The sequence below is a fragment of the Miscanthus floridulus genome, chromosome 11 (genome assembly GCF_019320115.1).
Source record: "Miscanthus floridulus cultivar M001 chromosome 11, ASM1932011v1, whole genome shotgun sequence".
NCBI lineage: Eukaryota > Viridiplantae > Streptophyta > Magnoliopsida > Poales > Poaceae > Miscanthus > Miscanthus floridulus.
The window spans coordinates 90327668-90345893 of NC_089590.1; the positions used below are offsets into that span (position 1 = coordinate 90327668).

Consider the following 18226-nt stretch of genomic DNA (forward strand, 5'->3'; position numbering starts at 1 on the left):
CTTCTTTCCCTTGTGCTCAAACTAAAAACTGCTCAGTGTGGTCATTGGATGCCTTGTCAGAGGATCAGCAGCACTTCACTGTGAAGCAATTGCAGCTGCAGCAGACCAGATCACTAGACCACTGAGGCCAGGCGTGAACTGGTCGGCAGTTTTAAGCTGTTGCAGGTATACTGTAGGAGACCAGGAGTAGCCTGTACTGTAGCGTAGCTGCTGAGACCACACAAAGTTGAATCAATTACAAATTTTCACTGCTGGGAGTACATATTTTATGACTTCTTTTGCGCTTAAATTCGAAACCAGCCCAGGCTGCGTTCGGCTGGTGGAAATTTCAGCCGGAATTCACGGTTCACGGTTGAAATTTACTGTTTACGCTCTCGCAAATTCATCCAAATCCCTCTAAATTCCTCGAAGCGAATAGGGTGTGGCCATTGCATGCGGTATCTATCAGAATGCCAGCAACACCTTTCGACAGCGAAGAACACTGAGGCCAGGCGTGAACTGGTTTACTGTTTACAGTTACGCCGTCGCAGGCTCGCAGCTGCTGCAGCAGCAGCAGTAGCCAGAATAGCCCGGTAGCCGCTGCAGTACCCCTACATACCTCCCATCCATATCGTTAGGCAGCTACAGCCCCCACGCCATAACTGCTTACGAGGTCAACTCGGCCCAACTCCATGCATGGCATGGGCATCGGCAGCAGCGCTCACCTGCCGGCCTGCCAATGGCCAGCGCCAGGCTCCGGGCCATGCCATGCATTTGATAGATCACTGATCTTTAAATAAAAAGAATATAAGTTCAGATCAAGACAAAGATTCATACTCCCCTCCCTCCCTAAATATCTATCGTCATGGTGTACGTGCCACTAGGTTTGACTTTATTTGTATAAAATTTGAGCAACATTTGTATCTCCAAATAAATTTGTTATGAAAATAGATTCAACGATCTATCCAATGAGATTAATTATGTACCATAAATATTAATATCTTTTATATACATTTAGTCAACGTTATTTCTCGTGAAGCGAAGACGATATTTAAAATGGGATGCAGGGAGTAAGTTTGATGAAATTTATAGAAAAAATACAGTTATATGTCTAAGCACGTTTGCTATGAAAATATTCTATAACCAATCAATCTATGCAAATAAATTCTATAATAACCTAGTCAAGGCTTAAGACTGTTTGACACTTTGACTACACTAAAAAAAATTACCTGTGCCAAAACTGCCAAAGTGCCAAGGCCATCCTCGCAGCAGCATCTATCTCGCTTGCTTCGCCTCTGGGGTTTCTGAATTCTGATCCTGGTCGGCGGACCGGCCCTGGCTGCATGCTGCTGTACCTTGGCATGCAGTGCTGAATTGCTGATGCTGCTTACTACTACAGGGTACAGGCCTTTGCTGTTTTATTGATGGCGCGTCCATTTACTCGGAGCCAGGGCAGCAGAGACCAGACCGGCAGGCATGGCCGCATGAGCTATTGTGCCTGGGCATGCACGCACAGACATACACGCGCACGCACCTGAGCTCCGAATTAATACCACCACTAGGCACTAGTGTTCGTTCCGGGTCAGTAATTGGGCTGCCAACCAGCTTCAAACTTGTCACGGGAATCCGGTTGGGACGACTTGAGAGGGAGGCATCGTACGTTCCGTTTTGTTTCGCCCGGTCCCTGCGGCGTCTCCACCGGTGCGTCCATCCAAAATCTTACTTGGCGAGCGTGCGGTCGCTGCCCCAAGCGACGCACGCGCGAGGACACCGACGACGAGAGGGGGCGGACGGTGGGCGGGATGATCTGCGGCAATGTCGCCGTGGGCTAGGGTAGTGGGGGCGGCGGTTATGGTTTTGGATTTTCAGGGGAGTTCTACTAATGGGCTCGTTAGAAACGATAGGTAATATAAACAACAAAGAATAATAGATCAAACATAGGAGACACGAGATTTTAACGTGAAAACCCCTTCAAGGAAGAAGGGAAAAACCACGGACACTGGCCAGCAAATCTTCACTATATCGGGTGAAGTTACAAACGTCGGAGATTTACAACTTTTCTTATCCCAAAACGACGGCTTACAGAAGGTATATATAGAGATGGAAAACCCTAATAGGTGACGTCCCAAGCCTCCCGGCGACAGGCCTCGCTTCGCTCCGCAGAAGTTAGCATTTATTTGTACATAACTGAATTTGGATCACAACTCAACATGGCTGGCGGACGGCAGGCTTAGAAAGGAAAGGACCGGTGGCGGCGGCGGTGGCATGTTGAGGGGTAGCGAGTGAGGCGGTTCTGCCGTCGCTGAGCAGGTGGTGGGAGGTAACACTACTGGAAAACCGGCACTTTGCCGAGTGCCGGAAGCTTTGCCGAGTGTATTTTATCGGGCACTCGGTAAAGACGGTCTTTGCCGAGTGCCAAATAAAATACACTCGGTAAAAAAAACACTCGACAAAGATGGCTTTGCCGAGTGTTTTTTTCGGCACTTGGCAAAGATGTATTTTGCCGAGTGCCATTTTTGGCACTCGGCAAAATGCGTCTTTGCCGAGTGCCTTTGTTTTGGCACTCGGCAAAGAGGCATTTTGCCGTGTGCTTTTTTTTCCCTCGGCAAATCATTTTTTCAAAGCAATTTTTGAGGCCCTAAATGAATTCAAATGAAAAACTTTTTCAACTACAAAGTTGTATAACTTCTCAAGATCTACAAAGTTTATTTTGGTCATTTCTTCATTTGACAAAGCGACAATAACGTTGTTCATAAAATCTACATCTCTCATATCTCTCATATTCGTTTCATGAAAGAAGAAGAGAGATATATAAGATTTGTGAACAATGTTACTACCACTATATCGGATGAACAAATGACTAAAATAAAATTTGTAGATCTTGAGAAGTTATGAAATTTTGTAGTTGGCAACATTTTGATTTGAAATCATCTTGTCATGCAAAAACTGACGTTTGAATTTGAAAATTTTAAAATTTGAATTTTTCAAAAGACCTCGGATGGAAAAACTTCATAAATTAAAATTATAGATCTCCAAAAGTTATGAAACTATGTAGTTGACACTTTTTTGATTTGAAATCATCTTATCATGCAAAACTACGTTTGAATCTCTCAAATTTGAAATTCGAATTTTTCAAACGACCTCGGATGGAAAAACTTCCTAAATGAAAATTGTAGATCTCGAAAAGTTATGAAACTTTGTAGTTGACCACTTTTGATTTGAATTCGTTTAGGGCCTCAAACAAGTAATTTACTCTCGGTTTAGTATAATATATGAGGATAGATAACGGAATCTAGACACAGGTGACAGTGTAGTGCAGTAGGTAGAGCAGTAGACATGCGAGGGAGAGGTCGTAAGTTCTAATCCCGCCGGCCGCGTTAGCCGCGGACGCTAGCCGGTGGCGACCTCCCTCGAAAAAAAAATTTGCTATTATTTTTTTGTTTTTTTGTATTTTCATTTTGCCGAGTGTAAATCTTTGCCGATTGCTTTTCCGGCACTCGGCAAAGGCTTTGCCGAGTGCCCGACAAAAATCACTCGGTAAAGGCTTCTTTGCCGATTAATTTTTTGCCGAGTGCCCTTTGCCGAGTGCGGCACTCGGCAAAGCCTTTGCCGAATGTATTTCGGGCTTTGCCGAGTGCCGCAGGCACTCGGCAAAGTGCCGGTTTCCAGTAGTGTAACCAGGTGGGCGGTGCCAACGGCAGGGGCGAGGACTTGGCGACAGACTCTCCAAATAGGACTAGGGAATAGTAGGATATCGGGTGGAGGTGGGCGGCGGGCAGGGAGGTTGCCGACAGTCCAGACGGTGTGGTTGAGACGGCGCGATGGAGGAGGAAGCTAGGTACAGGGAGAGGAGGAAGAGTGGAAGACGATAGGGTATAGAGGAGGAAGACGAGCATTCCACGTGCGCTGCTATCCATCCCGACGACGCGCGCGTCTACTGAGGGAGTCGTTCGTCCATGGAACCGTGGCAAGAAACGCAAGACGGCAAGATGACTCTTCGTTGCATGCCCGCTTCCCCGGCTTCGAATTCAAATCGCTTTTGCTTGTCCAGCCAGCACGGCGGCGGGCTCTCTAGCGCATCATGCTTACCTGGAATGATCTCATTCTCATGCATACGAAAGGAGTGCGCAATTCTGAAGGGGACCATGACAGATTCCCCCCAACACAAAATCATGTGAGCAGCCATGAGCGGATGATGAGTAGCTCTCCATCATCCTGCGCTCGCCCTGCCGCTGCCCGCGCAGCACGGCGGCATGGCGCCCGTGACTGTGGGGGCTACCTCCCACTTCCCAGTTCGCACACGCACATATTCCTCTCGTCTCGATAATTTGGTAGGTCCCCCACATGACGCTAGTGACAACGTTCGTGCAGATGTCCCTCGGCCCCATTGTCTGTCTCTATATATTCCCTCTTCCTCTTACGCAATAATAAAATAAAGTAAAAGACGTTTGCCTCTTCCAGTCCTTGTCCCACAGGCGGTATATATAATCTTGACGTACGCTGGCATGGCATTGGGGCATCCTATCGATCAGCTACGTGGGGCGCGTTAGAAACTTCAAACAACTTTGGCTTGCAAAGCGCGTGCACCTTTTGGGCAAATGGCATGCAGATGCAGCCGATGGGGGTTCCATTCCAATTCCAGGATCAGAAGTTGACCTGCTATAGCTGCTAGTGGAACACATGACAACATGACCCACCACACGATCGAGACGGGAGAGACACTTCACGCGTGATTAGATTCAGATATGGGAATAGTACGTAGAGGATTAATTAGAGATCTAGTAATTAAAGCCTAGCTAACAAGACCGGCTAATTAATTAACAAGCGTACGTTGCATCACCCATGGATCACCATCTAATTCTAGTCTAGCGCAAATATATAGGCGGTACATGTAACATACATGTAGGGACTGACGGTGAATTAGCACACACGACTAGGACGACTAGCTAGCCTCGCCGGAGTTCATTGATCCTGGGTGAGTGGACGGGGAACAGCGGCAGCAGCTTGGGCCGGTCGCCGTCGCCCCGGGGCGACGCGTGCAGGTAGAAGCCCTTGGACGCGATGGCCTTCTCCTCCCGCTCCTCCTCCTCCCGGCTTATCATCACCACCGCCGCCCCGCCGCACGACGGCGACGACGAGTGCGGGGACGGCGTCATGGACGACGACGACGACAGCGACGGCGACGCGGACGCCGCCGCCAGCACCACTGTACGCGTCCATGGGCGACACCGGCGAGTGCATCAGCCCGTGGGTGCTGCCGTGGTGGTGCGCGTGGGCGTGAGCGTGGTGGTGGTAGTACGTACGAACGACGGCAACGACGGCAGCTGCGGCCGCGCCAGCTCCAGCCTGGCCGGCGCCGCGCGCCGCCTCTCCTGCAGCTTCGGCCGCCTCGGCGGCGGCGGCGGCGGTGGCGCGTGCGCGATGGTCACCGCCGCCGCCTCGTCCTCCTGCGGCTTCGGCGGCAGCTTCTCCGCTGTCCTCGTCCCGCCTGCTGCTGGCGCCGCGCCCGTGAGCTTCTGCACGAGCGCGCGGAACGTGGCCGGGTCGGCCTGCACGAACGTGGTGTTGTCGTCCACGACGCAGGTCGCGGCGGCGGCCTGTCTCACGACCTTGGGCGAGCGAGACGCCGCCATGACAAAGCTCTAGCTAGCTAGCTGAGCAAGGAAGCAAACAAGCAAGGACCAAGGAGCGAGCAAGAGGAGGAGGCGAGGCGAGGCGAGCGTGAGCGATCGAAGGCGGGATCGAGCGGCTGCTGGTAGCTTTTTAAGGGACAAAAAGGCTGCATTAAAGCCAAAGGGATCAGCCGGATGGATGGCTACCGGACAAGGCTCAGGCTCAGCTAGCCTTGCAGTCGCAGCGGCAGCGCAGGAGGAGGACAGGGGTCTTTTCTGCCCTCGCTAAACCTTTGCCCGCCGTGTCGTCCATGCAGGCTGTGTTCCTGTGGCTGCTGCCTACGACGCGAGCGAGAGAGACGACGACGGACCCGCGACTGCGCGGCGTCGTACGTACGTGCATGATGTGCTGCGCATCACGCATCTTTTCCGGGCGCTAGCTATCCTGTGCTCCTCTTTGTGTAGGTGTAGGCACGTACCCCGTACGAATACGGATGGTGTCTCCGGCATTTCTGCTCCTCAGCCTTCAATTCACTCTTCATCAGGTACAGTACAGCATGCACATCTGCAGGAGCCAGGAGGCCGGTAGACGATGCCGACTGACCTAGCAATCGCACACAGCGCTGATGAGGCCGATGCTTAGCTTAAATGACGCGCTCTGCAGCCGGGCGCCGGTGAAGTACCACTAGCACGAACAAGTACGTACGTGGCTTTCGTGGACGACTCACAGTTAGTACGTCTCCGAGGTCGAAGAACGTCGCCGAGCAGAGCAAGCGTAGCGTAGCGTGATGGCCTTCACGACTCGCGCGTACGAAGCGGATGTTGACGCCGGCCGGCCACCACCCCCGGGGCGGGTCAGGTACTAGCTCATCAGGTAAAAGCGGAGCGGCACGCGCTTGCGTGAGGGAAAGAGGAAGGTGTTGCTTCCGGGGCGGGCCATCAGCTGCGCGCCGCTTCCAACGCCAGACACGGCCTCGCTCGTCCTCATGCACCCATGCTCCAGGTCATCTCCTGGGCACGGCGCCGCTGTGTCCCGTGTTCCATCCGCCGGGATCGGGCCAGGCTGCCGGAGCTCCGACCACGAGTGGACGATGCGCTATAGCTGATTGCTGTTGCATGGCATATGCCACTGCCAGTATGGGTATGGGACAAGCAAGAGGAGCATGTAGGAGCTGACCTGTCAGGGTCGTACGCGCTGTCGTCCACATCGAATGGGGCCCCGTGGTCCAGATGTCACGTAACGTCGCCGGCCGGCCGGCCAGTTCACGGGAGGGCTACTGGCTACTTCGTCATTTCTTCTCGGTAAAATCTACACGTTGCTCTAGTGATTTTTGGACTCCGGTCACTCGATTCCTGGTGGCCGTCGGATGACGCTGCCAACGGATTGGATGCGCTCGCCTGTGGGGTCGCTCCGCCAGGGTGCCGCTCTCTTTCTCAAGGCTGCATGCGATCGCTTGGCCAGGGTGCCTGCTCTCCTCTCAAGGCTACGAGACACAACTGCAGCTGCACCGCCGGTGGAGTGCATGCAGCTGCTTTGCAGGTGAAGGGACAGGCTGCCCCATCAAATCACCAAGCCCCTGGCTATGTACGTATTGTATGTATATTTATTCCTTTAGCGGTCACATATTACGTGTTATTGTATATATTTTACTACCTTTGTTTGGTTATAAGTTATGTGTTCAAATGATGTAAATTGATTAAATGGAATGGTCAAAATTACTCCTTTTATAAATGGGAATGGTCAAAATTACTCCTTTATAAATGCTGTCCAGGCACGCGCGCGATGCAAGTTCTCTCGGGCACGTGTTGCGTACTTGCGTTTGCATGCATGCTGTCTCTTACTTATGGCTAATGTAGAATGGGAACGAGTAAAGTTTCATAATTCTATTTGCCAATATATGTTTATAGAAATTCTTATCACTTATTAGGACCATGCATTGATGCATGCATCCATAAGCACGAGTTCAGAGATTTGTACCCGCAGACAACGTCAGAGAATCGGCGCAGACGGCCGGTCTGGCAAGTTGCAACCGGGGGGGCCCTGTGGGTTCTCTCTCTGTTGGCCATTGCCTGACGGAATCAGCAGCACTCGAACCACAAGTACCGTAACAATACGCCCATAATAATAAGCGTCAGGAATCTGAATTAAGTGAATAACACCAGAACTGTGCTCACTGATGGTCTCAGTCCTGTGGGCCTCGTTCAAGTTGCAAACTAGCATGTACTAGTACGGTACCTTGCAAAAGTGAATGGGCCGGGGTTATGCATGCATTTGGGCGAAAAGCAACTGGTCCACTTGATATATCCTCATCTGATCTCAGCGTCAGCGGCAAACTCGATTAGCCTGTAGTGGGACTGTGAGAGCTGAGATGAGAGGGACAAACGCGCGAGGCCTCATGTTCACGTGTCACGGGCTCACGGCTGAAGGCTGCATGCAGACCGAAATTTTTATTTTTTAGCCTTTTTTTTGAAAAAAAAATCACAAATATACCCCTGGAGGTATGATTTTAAAATCTGGACCCTTAGCTCGGCGTCATCCTTGCTGGCGCCGAGGTTTTGAGCTCGACGCAGACGTGACGCTGACTTGGCAGGCAGCTTGGCGCCGTAGATCCTGGCGCCGCAGATCTTGGCGCCGAGCTTGGCGCCGTAGATCTTGGCGCCGAATATCTATGGCGCCGAGGTGGTGTTTTATCCCGGCCCCCAACCTTTCGACCAGAGCCTTCTTCCTCTCTTTTTTTTCTCCCTCTCGGGTTTTTTCTCTCCCCACTTCGTCCTACCTCATGAATCGACATATTGGACCTTGAAAACTTTGATTTGATCTGTAGATCTTCAAGAGCAAGGTATCCTCGCTCCCCTCTTAGTCTTTTTCGCATCGATTCGGTATATATTAATCGAATTTTTCAACCTAAGAATCGTCATTACTTAGGGTTTCATGCAATTTTTAATATTTGTATTATACAACCGTAGGATGCCAAGGCGTGGAAAAAGCTAGCAAACCAAGGTAACCTCAGCGCATGTTGTTATGTTATGGCTTCATTGTTGTGCATCAAATAGGAAAACCCCTATGTTTAGGGTTTAATGTTAATTGCTTTCGGTTCTTAGAACGAAATTGGTTGAATTGTAGTTATGGCCGGATGACCGAAAATTGCCTTCAACCCATTGCCTCTACCTAGTGGTGTTCCAGTGCCCATGTGCTTTTGCGGTGATCCTTGTAAGGTAGCCAAGTCCGATGAAGAGGACACGTATAGGCAGAGGTATTGGATGTGTTCTAATTTTGCGTTTGAGCCTACACTTCGTCAGCGCCGCATTAACAAGATGGTGAGAAATTGATGTTTGTGTCATATGACATCTTGCATAATTTTTTTGTTTTGTAACAATTGTATTTTTTGCAGACCCCTCCAACACTCTGTGATTTTGAGCAGTGGATCGACACTGAGATCAAGCCTGAAGACAAGGAATGGATGCAGAAACTATTGCGGTGGGAGGTAGAGGACAAGGAGATGATGGAGAAGAGTGTAGGGGACCGTGACGCCTAATAGGGGGGGTGAATTAGACAACTTAAAATTCTAACTCTAAACTATGACCTCTTTTTCTAATCTTAGCAAAACCTATGCAAAAGATAAACTATCTAAATGTGCAACTACGGTTTTGCTAGTGTGTTGCTATCTCTACCGCAAAAGGAGTAATACAATCAATGTAAATGTGGAAGCTAAAGAGCAAGGTAGAGATATGCAAACTCCCGTCGACAACTCCGGTATTTTTATCAAGGTATCGAGAAGCAAGCAAACTTCCCCCTAGTCCTCGTTGGAGCCCCTCGCAAGGGCCAAGCTCCCGGTCGGGTAATTCCGTGGATAGCCTCGGGCCTTTCCCACGCGCAAGTGGGTCTCCGACGTGCCTTCTAGCAAGCCTCTCCCGGACGCTCCCCGCCGTCTTCACTATCAAGCATCCGGCCGAAACATCGCGGGCCTTGTTCCCTTCGGTACACGGTGGCGGCCACACCACAAACGTGGTTGGTGTGATCTCGCAAGACTACAAGCCCCTCCGATGTACAACAATGGTGCGCGCAAGTACCGAGTGGTAAGAGGTATGCAAACCGCACTAAACACTAGGCCTAAACCTAGAGCAAGCGCATAAGCGGTGGTCTAATCAACCTAAGCACTTCGCAAAGCGCCTACGCTAATCACCTGATGAAACACTAAGCACTATGCAAGTGGAGATCACTAAAATGGTGTATCAACACCCTAGATATGTTTTCTCAGCTCCACCACACTTAAATAGCCGGTTGGGGGTCTATTTATAAGCCCCACTGAGAAAGTAGCCGTTGAGGACGAAATCCCGCTTTTCTGCTACTGACCGGACTCTGACCAGCGTCCGGTCAGCACTGACCGGACACGTCCGGTCACGAAAACAGCTCTTTGGAACCTTACTGATGTTGACCGGACTCTGGCATCCAGCGTCTGGTCACTTTGCTGCTCAGCGTCCGGTCACCTCTGTGAGCTCGTTTCTTCGCAATCTTGCGTCCGACTTGGTTCCTATCTTCGTGCTTGGACTTTGCTTGATATCTTGGGTCTTCTCTTGTGCTTCTAAGGTCTAGCTTATGGTGTTGATCATTGGATCATCACGTCATCTTCGTACAAGTCACGTCTTGCATCCTATTGAACTACAAAACAATCACTTGCAAATTCATTAGTCCAATTTGGTTGTGTTGGTCATGAAACACCAAAATCAAAAGTAAATGGGCCAAGGGTCTATTTTCCTTACAATCTCCCCCTTTTTGGTGATCGATGACAACACGACCAAAGCAAGCAAATAATAAAAATTTGGAATTTAAAAACTATCTACTTGCTGGGATACAATGCAAGGGGCAAGGTTATATGATGCTAAAAGATACTACTTGTAAGACTAAAAGATACTACATAAAAACTTATCTTGCCCTTACAAAATGTCCCTATATGGCATTATGGATTTAAGCCTTGCTTCCTACAAATTATTCTCATTACATAGACTAATCCATAATCTAATATCCTCTCTTTCTCGGATCATTACCACTTGTAGACCATTACCAGCTTGTAAATTATCTAGCTTATGGCCCTACAAATTAATGCTTGCTTTTGGTCCTCTAAATTCTCCTCCTTTAGAATCAAACACCAAAAATGACGACATTAGTAGCACAAGGGAGGGTTAAACTTTGTGATCCTTTGTGTGTAGAGTGGAATATGTCACAAAATTTGACTCTCACATTATATAGATTAAGCTTCCCCTAAATATATGCATAGATATGGTAGAAAGCAAGACATATGCATATTGATAAATTATTGCTCAATGGAATTTAATCTATATAATGCATGGAGAAAGCATATAAATATCAAAATGAAATCAACATGATGATATCGGTTTAGAAATACCACATGTGAAAACCAATTTGATTTCTACCACTTGCAATAGGTGGTGGATATTTGAAGTATGATGCTTAACTTCGGGGACTTCATTTTCCTTGCAATGAGACTACTACACACATGATAAGCTTGAAAAGGTATTAGTCTCAAAGCATCCAACTTGTAGAGTAACCTCCCCCTAAATTTGTGCACACAAGTGTGGGATACTTGTAGAAGTCATGCACATTGATTTTAGAATCAATAATACCACTTGAAAGATGACATCTCATGAATGTGAGAATAATTTTCGAAGATGATATTCGGGAGAAATTATCTACAATTTGGACTTTGGCACATATTAGATGAACAATCAAAAGACAAGCTATGAGCCGTGCTCCTAAACAATTTTAAACTATGTAGGTTTGCTCCAAGGGTTAAGAATAAAACCGAGCAAGCCTACCATAAGATATACCTAGTGTATGCATGACAAAAGATATAAGCATGCAAATGCAAATATAGGCATGAAAAGTAACTAGATGCTTAGAGATACCAATTTGTAAGAAATACCACTTCTAGGAAATGCAAATTGATATTACTTGAAGGAAATTAAATCTAGTTACCTAGCATGGGAAGGGGAATTTGGGTCCATAGTATTCACTAACCCACTTGGCAATGATTTTGTCCATAATGATGCACCCCATGAAATACACCCATACTTTGCCAAGTCTTCAAATTCCCCAAAAGTCCATTGGACTTCTCACTTCCCTTTCGGGATTCAAACCTTCTTGGTGCTCTTCATGTTGGAAATGATTTTCCTTTGGCACCCAAAAGCATTTGACCCAATTGTTGGTTTGCTTGTTCACCTTGATGGCCACCACCTTATCATTTTTCTTCTTCTTTAACAAGTATGGTGTAGAGGCCTTCTTGTCCACCTTGTTGGTGTAGGTGTTGGAGAGCTTGCTTGTTTGCTTCTTCTCTTTCTTCTTTGCTCTTCCCCCATTCTTCACCTTGCACTATAGGACTTGTGACCTTCCTTGTGGCACACGTAGCAAACCACGATTTGTCCTTCATCAAGCTTCTTCACTCCCTTGACGTGTTATCTTGATGAAGTTGGGCTTGCTTCGTCTTGCCTTTCACTTGAGTCAAGTCCTTGGTGAGGCGAGCTACTTCTTGCTTGAGTTGCTCATTCTCCTTTTGCAACATCTTGTGTGCATGTATCTACAATAACTTTCTCAACACAAACTTGGTTGCACAAAGATGAGTCTAAACATAAGTCATTACAAGAAGTAGAAGCATCCCTTTTAGGCATGTTAAAGATAGAGCTGTTCTTTTTAGATGCCTTGGTGGGGGTTGTACCGATGGACTTCAAGATTAGCAACTTTATTAGTTAGATCATCACAATGTTTGCACATAGGTTTTCATTTTAGCAAGCAAACTTTTGTAAGCATCGTGTGATCTAACTAACTTTTCTTTTAATTTTTCATTTTTCTTTACAAATTGCTCATCATTGATTGTGCATGCATTTGTTGTTGCACTAGCCTCAAGTTGCTCAATTTTAGTAGATAGTTAAACATTGAGATTAGCAAAGTTCTCATATTGTTCAAGCAAAGTTTTGTATGCTTCTCATGAACTATCTAGCTTTTCTTTTAATTTTTTGATCTTCTTTTGTTGACTAATGCAAACTTTAGCATAATTAAGATTTTGTTGCACAATTTTATCATAAGAAGACATTTCATTATCACTATCACTCTCACTAGAGGATGAACATTTGTTACCTCGTGCCATAAGGCACACACAAGAAGAGCTTGATGACAAGTGCTTTGCGGCCTCGCCTCTTGTGATGATGTTCTTCTTCACTTAAAGAATCATCCCATGACCTTATTGATGTGAGGACTTGTTTTTTGCACGCCTTCTTCTTTGTCTTGGGTGTAGGCATGTTTGGACAAACTTCTACAAAGTGCCCCAACTCGCCGTATCCATAGCATCCTCTGTTTTTTTGCTCATTTCTTTGATTGGTGAAGATGATATCTTGAATTTGAATGGACACACCCTTGACATTGAGCCTTTGGATCATCTTCTCCACCATATTGATTAGTTTGATTGAATTCTTCATCAAGGTCGGAGGTGGACGAGGAAGATTGATCATCTTCACTTGAATCTTCATCATCATCATCGTCGTCGTCCTCATCTTCTTCTTCATCTTCACTTGAGGAGCTTGAGCTTGAGCTAGTCTCAACTTGCTTACCCTTTATCTTCTTTTTCTCGCTACATGCGAGAGCTTTGACTTTGCTTGATGAAGAGGCTTCTTCTTGACCCATCTTGCGTGACGTTTCAAATGCCACTATCTTGCCAATGACTATGGACTGAGGTCATGGTGCTCAAGTCCTCCATGTTGTGAAGGATGGATGATGATGCTTGCATATTTCTTTTGTGGTAGCACGGAGATGATCTTCCTCACGATATCCGCATTATCTAGCTTTGTTAGTCCTATTGAATGGAGCTTATTGATAATTAGATTCAAACGAGAATACATATCACGAATAAGTTCATCATCATTCATTGTAAAGGAATCATAATTTTGTTTAGCTAGAAAATGTTTTTTGCTCACGGACATTAGATGTGCCATCATGGAGCTCTTGAAGTTTTAACCAAATTTCATGTGCCGTATTTAAAGTGAACACTTGGTTAAACACGTCTATACTAAATGATTCAAACAAGCAATTTTTAGCTCTAGCATTTAAATGAATTTCCTTGTCTTCACTCTTCGTGGGTTTATCAGGATTCTTAATGGTTTTCATCCCGTCACGAGTGACTCTCCAAACATCAAAATCAACCGCCTCAAGGTAGCAAGTCATTCTAGCTTTATAATAGGGGAAGTTAGTATCGTTAAGGTGCGGAGGCCTAGAGGTATCCACCCCAACCACTCTAAAAAGCGTCGGCTCAACGACGGTTAAGTCAAAGGTCCAAATTGAGCCAACCGGCTCTGATATCACTTGTAGGGGACCGTGACGCCTAAGAGGGGAGTGAATTAGGCAACTTAAAATTCTAACTCTAAATTATGACCTCTTTTTCTAACCTTAGGAAAACCTATGCAAAAGATAAACTATCTAAATGTGCAACTACGGTTTTGCTAGTGTGTTGCTATCTCTACCGCAAAAGGAGTAATGCAATCAATGTAAATGCGGAAGCTAAAGAGCAAGGTAGAGATATGCAAACTCCCATAGACGACTCCGATATTTTTACCGAGGTATCGAGAAGCAAGCAAACTTCCCCCTAGTCCTCGTTGGAGCCCCTCGCAAGGAATCACTCGCAAGGGCCAAGCTCCCGGTCGGGTAACTCCTGTGGATAGCCTCGGGCCTTTCCCACGTGTAAGTGGGTCTTCGACGTGCGTTCCGGTAAGCCTCTCCCGGATGCTCCCCGCCGTCTTCACTATCAAGCTTCCGGCCAAAACGCCGTGAGCCTTTGTTTCCTCCGATACATGGTGGCAACCACACCACAAACATGGTTGGTGTGATCTCACAAGACTACAAGCCCCTTCGATGTACAACAATGGTGCGCGCAAGTACCGAGTGGTAAGAGGTATGCAAACCTCACTAAACACTAGGCCTAAACCTAGAGCAAGCGCATAAGCGGTGGTCTAATCAACCTAAGCACTTCACAAAGCACCTACGCTAATCACCTGATGAAAACACTAAGTACTATGCAAGTGGAGATCACTAAAATGGTGTATCAACACCCTAGATATGTTTCCTCAGCTCCACCACACTCAAATGGCCGGTTGGGGGTCTATTTATAAGCCCACTGAGAAAGTAGCCGTTGGAGACGAAATTCCGCTTTTCTGCTACTGACCGAACTCTGACCAGCGTCCGGTCAGCACTGACCGGACGCGTTCGGTCACGAAAACGGCTCTCTAGAACCTTACTGATGTTGACCAGACTCTGGCACCCAGTGTTCGGTCACTTTGCTGCTCAGCGTCCGGTCACCTCTGTGAGCTGTCTAGCGTCCGGTCACCTCTGTGAGTTGTCTAGTGTCCGGTCACCTCTGTGAGCTTGTTTCTTCGCGATCTTGCGTCCGGCTTGGTTTCTATCTTTGTGCTTGGACTTTGCTTGATATCTTGGGTCTTCTCTTGTGCTTCTAAGGTCTTACTTATGGCGTTGATCATCGGATCATCACGTCGCCTTCGTCCAAGTCACGTCTTGCATTCTATTGAACTACAAAATAATCACTTGCAAATTTATTAGTCCAATTTGGTTGTGTTGGTCATCAAATACCAAAATCCAAAGTAAATGGGCCAAGGGTCCATTTTCCTTACAAAGAGACGCGGAGAGGAGGCTGCAAAAAAGGATCACAAGGAAGAGGAGGAAAGGAGGCGTGTTGCTACGTACAGGGAGGAGAGAGAGAAGAAGCTTGAGCGTGCACGCCGAGTGAAAGAATCGATGGAGGAGAATCCCAATGCCATGAGGAAGGGAAAGTGGCCTCGTTGCACTCAGTAGTCTCCATGACTTGCTAGTTCTATGGTTTATTCATGGACAATGTTGTCTACTGTTGGCACGTACTTCTAGTATTATTGTGTTGTTTAATGTGGTATAGTATTGGACTTTTCATTATGTAGTTGTTTTCATTATTTGTGGTCATAATATTCAGTATAATATTACGGACGTAGTGAAATATGATCACGTGCTGTAAACAAAATCTAACGAAGTAGGGCATTATATAATTCAGCACACAAAACACATGAAATGGCATGAGAGAACATGTACCGAACTAGGGTACAGAGTTCCATCGACTAAACCTAACATGTCTTAGGTAATTAAACCAAGCAACAAAGACATGGATGTGCCATGTGAATAAGATAGGGTCGTCCTAGTAGTGTGGCCACATAGCAAATTATGTTGCACCTTCTCCACAGTAGCCTCCCATTATTGGTGGTGGTGGTGGCGGGGGTGACCGCGGAGACCCCTTGTTCTTGTGGTTAGGGTAGATGCAATATGGATCATTGCAGAGTGTCTCCTGTGAATCGGCACCATTATTATTGTTGTCATGTTTGTCGTCCTTATAACTGCTGCTAACTTCCCTTTCTAGATCGAAGATACGGTCCTGCAAGTAGTAGATGTACTCCGCATGCGGATAAATAGGTCGAGGATTGACTCACCTAGTGAACCCGTAGTTTTCTTCGGCCAAGGAAGACTGCAATAAGTATGTCATATAAATTGTATAGAAGAGGAACATATTAAAGAAACAAATAGTAATAGCAATTACCCATGCTCGCGGGCATTTGAAGAAACGACGACCTCCATCTATTTGCTCGATGAACATCTGCACTAGGCAGTCCTCACCATGCATGCATTTTGGCCACTCTTCTTTTCGTTCATCGTATCCTCTCAGTGGTGCCTCTTTGGTGAAATCACTTTTGCTCTCAACTGGGAACCTCTCATAAAGAGCTTCCTCAGAGAAATTAGGACCAAGAGAACCCTCCCACATAATGGTAGTTCCCTTCCCCTTTCCTCTCCCTCTGGACAACCCTCTAGACATTGGTACTGCAACGAAAGAAAATACTAAGGAGTGCTCTTCTTCCTTGTTGTGTGTGTGAATGAGAGGGGGTGAGGGGTTATTTATAGGTTGAGAGGAGGAATGGAGGTCTCTCAATGTGCCATGTCAGCGATCCGTGTGACTCTTCACCTCAGCCCTTGGATCAAACAATCATAAGATGGATGGTGGAGATGGAGTGGAGTTGTGCTTCCTTGCATGCCTTTCTATCTTGAGCAAACCGCCATTCCTCTGTACAATTCTTCCATAATACACATGCCACGGAATCATTCATAATTTCAACACTATTGGAGCCATGGAATCCATCTCCACAGTGCACTTGCGCAGCAACAAGGGGGCACATCCACATTGTCAGGAATGTCTCCTGCAACATAAGTAGAGAAATGAGGAAAGAATGAAAGAAATGGATGTAAGGAATGGGGTAAGCTCCCAATAACCATGCGGATAAGACACTTACTCAGATGATTCTGTGTCAAAAGGATCTCATGAGGAGGATCTGCCACAACAACATGAGTCTGACAAGCATCTCCAACTACCTCATTGGGGGCAGATTGAGCATCGAGAACCGTAGGTGCAACCTCCACATCCGTATCAAGTTCCAAGACGGGAGGGTCGAAGTGTGCCTACTGACCCATTGGCGGGGAAAACCCATGAGGGATGGGATCAACTAACACCCGACGCACAACCACATCAAAATATTATAGCTGGCTCTTCATAGCCGATCTCACATAGTTCTCCCACTGATCCGTATACCCAATTGAGATCATTCGCCTGAGGATGTTGGGAGGGGAACTTAGGTGCAGTACACCCTCAACTACAATGCCATCATCATCATCATCTCCAAGGCAATGCAGCTCCTCTCGAGCCCTTGCAACAATCTCACTAAATGAAGGTCTATCATTAAATAGCACAGGCACGCTTTGTATATCAACAAACTCAACATATCCATAGCGATCGCATTCAACAGTGCCTCCATGATATATGGCCACTGGGTTGTCCATCTAGTTCAAACACATAACGAAACGCATGTCCTTTAATCCAAATTAGACGATAGATAGTATCTAACAAGTACTTTCTAACTACAAATTAAGTAAATAAGATAATAACTACGTATGTATATACAGTGTACTCACAAAATAGCTATGTCTATGTACCTATGTATCTATGTTTCTATCTATCTACATATCTAGCTATATTTATGTACCTATGTATCTATGTTTCTATCTATCTACATATATATCTCACTAGATAACTAACTAAATCAACTACGTGAGTCATCACATTAACTAGTAAATAACAAATAATCAAACTACTACATTACAATCAAAACTAACTAAGCACCTACGTTGCATATTCATAATTTTTACCTGGCGCGGTCGGGCGCTGCAGGGCATGGGACGGCACGGCCGCAGGCGCGGTCGTGGTCGCGGACTGCTGGCGCAGGCACAGGGCCGGCGCGGCTGAGGACGCGGGCGGTGACGGCCGCCGAGGGCGAGGGCGAGGGCGCGGGTGCGCAGGCGGGGATGGTGCGACAGCGGTGACGTGCGGTAGAGAGAAAGAGAGAGGAAGAGAGAAAGGAAGGGAGTGCCCATACGTAAAAGAGGGCTTGGCGCCAGGATTGTTGGCGTCGAGCTCGGCGCCAAGATCCACGGCGTCGAGATGGTTGTCAGTGTCCGTGCCGCCAACGTGGCCCCGAGCTCGACGCCAGCAACG

General features: G+C 47.0%; 1 pseudogene; it reads right to left on the bottom strand.

Annotated features, from left to right (window-relative positions):
* Positions 1–4706: 4706 nt before the first annotated feature.
* LOC136490616 (VQ motif-containing protein 11-like) lies at positions 4707–5719 on the bottom strand (annotated as a pseudogene).
* Positions 5720–18226: the final 12507 nt, after the last annotated feature.